Source organism: Cervus elaphus, chromosome 5 (assembly GCF_910594005.1).
Source record: "Cervus elaphus chromosome 5, mCerEla1.1, whole genome shotgun sequence".
Taxonomy (NCBI): domain Eukaryota; kingdom Metazoa; phylum Chordata; class Mammalia; order Artiodactyla; family Cervidae; genus Cervus; species Cervus elaphus.
In genome coordinates, this window is record NC_057819.1 from 127,788,687 (window position 1) to 127,798,876 (window position 10,190).

A 10,190-nucleotide genomic window follows, 5' to 3' on the forward strand; every position below is an offset into this window, starting at 1 on the left:
TTTAGGAAAAAAATATACCCTGGTATGGATTTAAAATTGCCCGAGTTTCAGGAATTCCCTGGTGAGCCAGTGGTTAGACTCCATACTCTTACTGCCAAGGGCACAGGTTCAATCCCTGACCAGGGAACTAAGATCCAGCAAGCCGTAGGAAGCAGCCAATAAATAAATACAGTACAGTTGCTGGTATTTCTACAATATAAACCCCTGCATCTCTGCAATCCTTCGATAGAGAGATGAACTCATAAAGATGCCTGTGTGAGTGATGGGCTTAGTGAAAATTAAGGGGCAGGGTATGGACAACAGAAATACACCAGTAGAATTGTGGGAAAACCCTTGAAGGAAACCAGTTCAGCGGGGAACCAGAAAAGCTCATGAGAACACAAGATTCCGCAGAGAATTCTTTCGAATGGGGTTCAAGTTAATGTTGTCTAGATCTAAAAGGACCAAGGAAACGCCTGCTGATACCTGGACAATATTTACATAGCTGTCACGGGGGTCCTCTACTCTGGGATATGCCAACGGGAGGAGGCAGCCAGCTTCCTCCCAGTGCAGGAGAACACTGGCTTATCTACAGAGCAGGGCACAATAATCAAACAGGATGGAGCGCTTTACAGAAACAGTAAAACATCCTGCAGAGGAGCGCTCTTTGTCAGTGAGCAGTTAGGACTGCAGAGGATAACAGACGTGCTTCCTGAAACATAAACAGCTACTCTTGGTGCGCTGCTCCCTCTCGGAAGAATACATTTTTCTACTGGCCTCTGGGCCACTCTGGTTCACCTCCCACATCACAGGTCACTCCTTCTCAGTCCCCCTTACCGTCTCCTCCTCGGTTCAGCACCCCAGGTATCAGAGTAGGGAGGACCTCCTCTCTTCTCTGCTCGAGTCTCACGTAAGTCACATCACGTGGTCAAATTCAGTCTTGTCATCCTAAATACCATGTATGTGCTGGCGAGTCCCACACTTATATCAGCCTTAATCTCTCCTCTTCACCCCAGATTCACTTGCTTGACAGCTCCACTTGGATGTCTAATAGGCATCTCAAATTTATTTTTTTTAAAGATTTTTGCTGTGGACCATTTTTCAAGTCTTAATTGACTGTGTTACAGTATTGCTTCTGTTGTTTACGATCTGTTTTTTTGGCTGCAAGGCATGTGGGATCTTAGCTCCCCAACCAGGGATCAAACCCACACCCCCTACATTGGAAGGTGAACCCCTAGCCTCAGGACCACCAGGGCAGCCCCACAGGCATCTCAGATTTAAAGCATCCAAAGCCAAGTTCACAGACTCTTTCCTTTACCCACTCCTTTCTTCCACGTCCCCGTTGTACAGTAAGTGGCACGAGCAATACCCAGCTGCTCCAGCTAAAACCTGTTGTCTCTCATCCCTTCCCTTTCCTCACTTTCTGTATTTGACTATCAGCAAACTCTATGGGTTCTAACACCAAACTACCACCCTAAATTCGTCCACTTCTCTCATTCCAACCACACCACTCTGGTCCAGGCCACTATCAACACCTGCTGTACTGCTACAACAACTCCTATTTAGGACCCTGTTTTCTTCAGCAACCACTCACCCCACCAATCCAATCTGCACAGTGGCCCGAGGGATCTTCTCATAGCATAACACTCATCACGTCACTTTCCTGCTTGAAATCCTTGCACGGCTTCCCATCATACTTAAGACTAAAATTTCAAGTCCTCACTGTGATGTATTAGCTAGCTATTGCTGTGTAACAAATTGCCCTCAAGTTTGGTGGGTTTTTTATTTTTGTCACGCTGCTGCATAGCTTGTGGGATTTTAGTTCCCTGACCAAGGACTGAACCCAGGCCCTCGGCAGTGAGAGCACAAAGTCCGAACCACTGGAGCACCAGGGAATTCCCCTAAACTTGTTATTTCAGAAATAGTAAGCATCTATTATTTCAGGCAGTTTCTATTAATATGAGTCAGGAATCTGGGAGCAGCTTGGGTGGATGATTCTGACTCCCAATCTAACATGCCTCTAGTCAAGATCCCACTAGTTTTTCAATTTAAAAAAAAAAAAAGTTTTAAAATGATTTATTTATTTTTACTTATTGGCCATACTTTGAGGCATGTGAGATCTTAGTTCCTGGACCAGGGATCCAACCCTACCCCCCTGCGTTGGAAATGCAGTCTTAACTACTGGACCATCAGAGAAGTTCCTTAAAAATTTTTTTTGAGTACTGATCTCTATCTTCTATATTTTCTTGTTTATTTGTTCATGGTCTGTCTCCTCCATGAGGATACAAGCCTCATCAGAACAGGAAATTGAATCTATTTTGGTCACTTCTGCTTTCCCAGCACTTAGAACAGTGCCTGGCACACATTCATGACTTTGACAAATAAGCGAATGAAGGGCTTTCCAAGGTCTGATGAAGTATCTACAAGAATATGCACCTGCTTCTGACTTCATGCTTTCTAAGCATCCTCTAACAGCATCTTGAGTCTCATAACCAGCTAGGGGATGTCCTGGGAGACACATGTGACTGATAATAATATCATAATAGTTAACCCTTAGGTTAACCCAAGGTTAATATTGTTAACCCTTGTGTAGGATTTACTGTGTACTATGCACTGTCTGCTCCACATAACTCATAATAACCCTATGAGGATAGAAATACTATCATTCCCATTTCAGAGCTCAGAAAACTGAGGCCCAGAGGGTCCAAGTAGCTTACCACCAGATCACGACCTAATAAATGATCAAGAAGGATTCAAGCCAGGCAGTCTGGCTCTAGAGGCCAAGTTCTTTTTTTTTTTTCAAACAGTTTTATTGAGATAAAATTCATGTGTCATACACAATTCACTCATTCAAAGGGTGTCATCCAATGGCTTTTAGTATGTTCACAGAGTTGTGCCGCATCACCACACCAATTAGAGAACATTTTCAGCACCCCAAAAAGACACCCCATCACCCCTAACACTCAGTTCCATTTGTCCCCAACCTCCTCCCCCAGTCTCAGTAAACTTAGTCTACTTCCTGTCTTTATGGCTTTGTTTATTCTGGACATTTCATGTAACTGGAATTATACAGCCTGGGACCTTTTTAAATTTTTATTTAGTTTATTTTAGGTTCCACTAGGTCGTCATTGCTGTGCGCAGATTTTCTCTTGTTGCGGTCACCAGAGGCTACTCTCTGGTAGCCCCTACTCTCTGAAGCACAGGCTTTAGGGCTTGCAGGCTTCGGTAGTTGTGGCCAGGCACTTAGTTGCTCCCCAACATGTGGAATCTTTCCAGACCAAGGGGTGAACCCGTGTCCCCTGGCAGGTGGATTCTTCTTTTTTTTCTTTTTTTGTTTGTTTGTTTGGCAGGTGGATTCTTAATCACTGGGCCACCAGGGTAGTCCCAGCCCGCGATCTTTTGTGACTGGCTTATTTCACTCAGCGCAGTGTTTTCGAGGTTCATCCATGGTGTGATGTATACCAGCACTCCATTCCTTTTCGTTATTCAGTAATTCTTTAGCATGTGGATAGACCACATTTTGTTTACCCATTCATCAGCTGGTGGCCGTTGGAGCTGTTTCCAATCTTTGTCTGTTGTGAATAGTGCTGCTATGAACACGTGTGGGTGTGTGTTTTTGTGTGGATGTGTGTCTTTGTGTGGGTGTGTATTTCGTTGGTAGATAGACACCTAGGAGTGAGATGGCTGGGTCATGTGGTACAGAAACCAGGCTCTTAAATGCTTCGATATACAGCCTCCTGTAGTGAATAAATACGTTGAACCAAATGGTCAGTTTGGCTTAAACGATATCAGTCTTTTAAAAAAGCATATGTTAAAAAAAATATTTATTTGACTGCCCTGGGTCTTAGTTGCAGCATGTGGGATCTAGTTCCCTGACCAGGGATCAAACCCAGGCCCCCTGCATTGGGAACACAGAGTCTTAGTCACTGGACCACCAGGGTATGATATCAGTCTTGAGGGTCTTAATACAACTGATACCTGCCTGACCCTAGGATCTGATCACTTCCAGGTGACCCCAGAAGTGAGCGGTTGGCCTGAGAATGACAGAAAATGCCTCCAGGGAATTCCCTGGTGGTACAGTGGCTAAGACTCTGCGCTCCTGATACAGGGGGGCTGGGTTTGATCCCTGGTCGGGGAACTAGATCCCACATGCCACAACTAAGACTCTATGCAGCCAAATAAATAAAAATAAATGTTTAAAAAAAAATGCCTCCAGAGGAAAAACTATTACCAGTTTCAGATTCCTCTGTAAGGTCCTTCCCGAACGAGGTTTATGCCACTTCATTTTCTAAGAGGAGAGATGGGTTTGGATCCATCCACCTGCACCGCCTCATTTATGGTCCTTTCGGATCAGGGGCAGAAACTGATGAGGTGACTGGTTAGTGTCTGGAGGTGCTGTCAATGTCCGAAAGTAGAATATCCTTTTTTTCCAAAAAATTAGTCATTTAGGGATCAAGTGCCACTGAGGTCTTTCCCAGCCCTTCAGCTCAGGCTCAAACCACCTGTCAGCCGCTTAGGACCGAGGCTCATCCACTCATAGTAATGGACATTTCTCCCCAGGGAGCTTGTCCCACTTCCAGGGTCAGGATGTGTAGATGGAAGCAAATTAGTTATGGGACTCGCAAGACCCACCAGCCTTAGAGAAAGATCAGGACAGGGACCTCCCTGGTGGCCCAGTAGTTAAGACTCCTCACTCCCAGTGCAGTTCAATCCCTGGTCAGAGGACTAGATCCTACATGCCACAACTGAGACTCTGCATGCCACAACTAAGAAGCCTCATACCACGTACCACCACTAAGACCCAGTTCAGCCAGAATAAATCACTAAATAAAACATTAAAAATAAAAAAAGAAGGAGCAGGGTGGATTTGCCTGAGGGCAACACCTGGGACTACCCCTTCAGGTGTCTCTGCTGAGCTCTGGACAATCCTTTGTCAGATTAGTGGTGTCACACCCCTCAGTTATCACTGCCTCATTGCCCATCTGAGAGGGTCAGCCTCAGGGGCCCGCTGGCGCAGTAAGGACTGCACCATCGTTGGCAACTCAGAAAGCAGGTGTCCCTGGGGAGGCACTCCGGGGCTCAGGAGAAGACAGCCTGAGCAGGTCATCGAAGGTGCAACCACCAACGAACGCAGGTTGTTGCCTTGGTTTTGTTTTGATTTTATCATGGGTGTGGTGACCGCGCTGTTCAGACCCAAACGAACTTTAGTATTGCCTGAATGTCTTTATTGGACTGAAGTTCAGGTCTGTTTGCTGTTCTCATAATAAACCCTTGAATTCACTTGCCACCTTTCCTTTGGGTGAGAGTTGGACCATAAAGAAGGCTGAGTGCTAAAGAATTGAAGTTTTTGAATTGTGGTGCTGGAGAAGACTCTTGAGAATCCCTTGGAGAGCAAGGAGATCAAACCAGTCCATCCCTAAAGGAAATCAACCCTGAATATTCATTGGAAGGACTGATGCTGAAGCTGAAGCTCTAATACTTTGGGCACCTGATGTGAAGCGCCGATTCATTGGAAAAGATCCTGCTGCTGGGAAACATTGAAGACAAAAGGAGAGCGCGTCAGAGGATAAGATGGTTAGAAAGCATCACTGACTCAACGGACATGAATTTGAGCAAACTCCTGGGAGATAGTGAAGGACAGGGCAGCTTGGCGTGCTGCAGTCCAGGGGGTCACAAAGGGTCGGACACAACTTAGCCATGGAACAACAACAGAGCGTTTTTTTACTGATGACCTAGGACATCCCTGTGAAACTGCCTACAGAGGTGATTAACATCTTATCATATCCATAGCCTAGAGGGCGAAAAGTAGGACAACCGGACCAAGTGGTTTTGCTTAGGATCACGTAATAAATGGGCTGTGGGTCGAGGACTGAAAATAAGTCCTGAGCTTGTCATTCAACACACCCTGCGCACAGTCTGAGTGCTTAAGCCCAGTTTATGAGTGGAGGGGACACGTGGTGTGGGCACAGATTCCTGGGGCCTGCACCCTGCACCCTCCGGATCCCAGTCTATTCAAACGTGCCCTTTCAGCTTCTAGACTGGAAGGGAAAATCCTGGCTTAACTTCAAGGTACAGTATGTAGCTGTCTTTGTTTTCTTTATCCTTGATAAACAGCTAGGCGAATCCAGGCTATTCCATAGTTGCAGAACAATTTGGCTCAAGTTATTCATGTGTAGTCGAAGATTTAGAAGCTGAAAAAGTGATAAAGACCACATTTACCTGATTTGGGGGAAAAAAGAGGAGAAAAAAACTCAATAAGAAAAAACACACAGTTTTCTATTTTTCTATTCAGCGTTGTAATATCAATTGCTTGATAGACCTCATAATTCTCAAGAATGATGTTTAAGAGGTTGTCTGGGGGAGAAATTATGTTCCTAAAAGATAAACATTTGAATTTCCCCTAACAAATGAATTCTCACTGAAAGAAATATTGCTCCTAAAGGGGGAAAAAAATCAGTTCTTGGAAGATGAAAAAAACAAGATTTTGTAAGAGTTTGTGGTCTTCCAGAACTCAACTCTACCCAACACAATCTTATTTCTTAGTATTTAATTTCCTTCACGAAGGAGAAATTCAGTTTACTTTTTCCCTCTTGGGGGAAATTTTTTGTAAAAAAAAAAATTTAAGTTTAAAACACTGCTCTAGGACTTCCCTGGTGGTCCAGTGATTAAGAATCTGCCTGCCAATGCTGGGGACACGAGTTTGATCTCTGGTCTGGGAAGATCCCACATGCTGCAGGACAACTAAGCCCTTGCGCCACAAACTACTGAGCCCAAACTCTAGGGCTTGTGCCTGGCAATAAGAGGCCACTGCGATGAGAAACCCATTCATTCACCGCAGCTAGAGAGCAGCCCCCACTCTAAAGAAAGTCTGAGCTCAGCCATGAAGACCCAGTGCAGCCAAAAATAAATATAAGTAAAAAAAAAAACAAAGAAACAAAAACACTCCTCTAAGAGAAGTTTCCGTTTCTCATGGAAAGACTCCTTCAGCCACAGAACATTGCTAGCTCTGATTTTGTCTAGAAGTCTTAGTTATTACTTGGGAGTCAGACTCCCGAGGTCACAGCACTGGAAAGGTGGCAATCAGTCGGGCATAACCTGGAGGTGGCATCATGCTAGGATCTGGCAGGCAGAGATGGGTGAGCACTGAGAAAGGAGAGTTTCCCAGGGCTCAGGCTGTCTTTATCCCCTGTGCTTCGCGGCCACATGGCTCACTCCAGGGGTTGCTCCCACTTGCAAATGATTAATTTCAAGAGCATCATGAATACAAACTTTGAGAAGGAAGGTGGGAGAATCTCCCTTAAATGTTGTATTGGTGCTAACACCGAATCATTGTGATCCTCATTATTTAAAATCAAATATATGTCCCAAAGGCTTCCCTGGTGGCTCAGTGGTAAAGAATCTGCCTGCCAATGCAGGAGCCTCAGGAGACTAGGGTTTGATCCCTGGTTTGGGACGATCCCCTGGAAAAGGAAATGGCAACCCACTCCAGTATTCTTGCCTGGGAAATCCCATGGACAGAGGAGCCTGGTGGGCTACAGTCTATGGGGTTGCAAAAGAGTTGGACACAACTTAGTGACTAAACAACATATGTCCCAAAACACTTGACCTTGGACAGAATCTTTAGACCAAGAACCTTCCTTGCTGCTGTTTCCCAGGGTCTGTTATTCAAAGGCAGCCCACCAAAGGTGGTTGCTTGGGGGGTGGGGGTGGAGAGAGAGGTACTTGGCCTGGAGATGGACAAGGACCCACGCTTGATCAAATGAGATGGTGTACATGAAGATCCTGGATTAGATAAGATAATGCATGTGAAGATGCGTGGCTTGCAGAATCTGACTTTTGGAATCTTAGTTCCCGACCAAAGGATTGAATATCTGCAATGGAAGCACAGTCTTAACCACTGGACCACTGGGGAATTCCCTGTGAAGATGCTTTTATGCTGCAAAAGTATATAAAGTATTTTATAAATCCTCTCCCTAACGGTGTAAGCTACATGAAGGAAGGCAAGTTTATTTAAGGGTGATGACCAGATCCTTGTCTTGATTACAACACAAAAACTTGGAATAATTGATGGCTCTTTGTAAAACTTCTTCGCTATCTTTGGTTTATAGGGGCTTCATGAGAGTGTGTGATGTATTATCAGCTGTTGGTTCACCTGGCCTTCTGTGGCCTCATCTCGAATTGCTGGCTGCTTAGCTATTTTTCATTGCAATCCCGTCTTTTCTTCTGTGTCCATAGAAACTACCAGTTATGCGGGGACTTCTTCTTTCACGGGGCCTTTAAGATTCTCACAGCTTTGCTCTGAGCCCAGGAGCTTTTCAGCTTCAGCCAGATATAGCACTGGTAAACGTACTGGTGGTTTCTTCAAACTCAAACCAGAAGTGTCCCCTTTTCCATTTGAATGCTGCCTGAGATGTGTCCCACTGAGAGGGTCCTGGCTCAGGATTTGCTTGTGGGGGGATCAGAGGCTTCATACTTTGATAAGCCCATGAGTCATTCATTCTGCATAATAATCAGTTCCCCCAACATGCAAAGACACACGAATTGAGAATCCAGCTTTCGTTTGGCCGAAGAATGTGCATTAAATCTGTTTCATCACTTTTGTGGCTTTTAAGGGATTGTTTGACAAAGGAGTTTGTGAGAAAGTTCCTAATAAGTTTGGCAGCTGACACATCAGTGTTCTTTCAGCTACGGAGGCAGCAGGCTGTGAGGGTAACGAGTGGGGCCCAGGGCTTCCCTGGTGGTCCAGTGGCTAAGAATCCAGCTGCCCATGCAGGGGATGTGAGTTTGATCCCTGATTGGGGAAGATTCCATATGCCAAGGGGCAACTAAGTGAATGAGCCACAACTACTGAAGCCCGTGCATCTAGAGCCCGTACTCTGAAACGGGAGCAGCCACCACCATGAGGAGCCCCCTTGCCGCAACTAGAGAAAGCCTGTGCCAGCAAAGAAGACCCAGCGCAGCCATAAATAAATACACAAAGATTTTAAAAGTAACAACATAGCCCTCTTTAAAAACACAGACAAACAAACAAAAAAAGTGAAAGTGTTAGTCACTCAGTTGTGTCCGACTCTTTGGGACCCCATAGACTGTAGCCCACCGGCCTCCTCTGTCCATGGAATTCTCCAGGCAAGAATCCTGGAATGGGTTGCCATTCCCTTCCCCATGGGATCTTCCTGACCCAGGGATCGAACCCAGTGTCTCCCACATTCCAGGCAGATTCTTAACTGGGGCCCAGTCAAATAAACCCAAGTTTGAATAGCAGATCTGATACTTACCAGCTATGGGACCTCTCTCTCAAAGCCTCAGTTTCTTCACCTGTAGAATTTGGGTGACTAGAGAACCTTCTCACTGACTTACGTTTTTGTTTGTTGTTTGGTTGGTCATGCCATGCAGCTTGTGGGATTTTAGTTCCCCCACCAGGGACTGAACCCGGGCCCTTGGCAGGGAGAGCAAGGAATCCCAACCACTGGACCGCCAGGGAATTTCCTGGCTTGTTAAATGAGAAAGTGAGATCACGAACAGAAGATGCTGACCCCAACGCCTAGGCCACGGTGAGTGTTTAGTCAAAGGCAGATGTGGTCCTTGTGAAAAGGGGAGCTGAGTAAGACGAGGGTAGAATTCTGATTTGGAAGAAAAGGAGTTAAGTGGTGTGCTTTGGCGGCACACATAATAAAATTGGAACGATGCAAAGAATATTAGCACGGCCCCTGCGCAAGGATGACACGCAGATTTGTAAAGTGTTCCATAGTTTTGAATTTCTGTATGACTCAGGAAACTCAACCCGGGGCTCTGGAACAACCTAGAGGAGTGGGAAGGGGTGGGACGTGAGAGGGAGGGGATGTGTGTATACCTATGGCTGATCCATGCTGACGTATGGCAGAAACCAGCATAATATTGTAAAGCAATTATCCTTCAATAAAACATAAATATTTTTTTAAAAGAAAATAAAAAAGGAGTTAAATGAAATTCCACACAGTTTTATAAACCTTATGTTAAAAAAATTATCATATTTATTTTGGAATATACCTATTCATGCACATGAATAATTCAGAAGAAACAAAGAAGGATGAAAAATGGGTCTTCCTCCCATCCCTCATCTCACAGTTCCCCTCCGTGAGGCAACTAAAATGCTAGTTTCCTGAGAATCTTCCCAGAGATTTTCAATATTGAAAAAATTTGTTTGAAATAGACTCACAGACTTAGAAATCAAA

General features: G+C 45.0%; 1 non-coding gene across 1 annotated transcript; it reads left to right on the plus strand.

Moving 5' to 3' along the window:
- The first annotated feature begins 9,628 nt into the window (after window positions 1–9,628).
- On the plus strand, window positions 9,629–9,731 carry LOC122695812. Its single transcript, XR_006341563.1, has one exon. It is a non-coding gene; the product is annotated as a U6 spliceosomal RNA (small nuclear RNA).
- The last annotated feature ends 459 nt before the right edge of the window (window positions 9,732–10,190 follow it).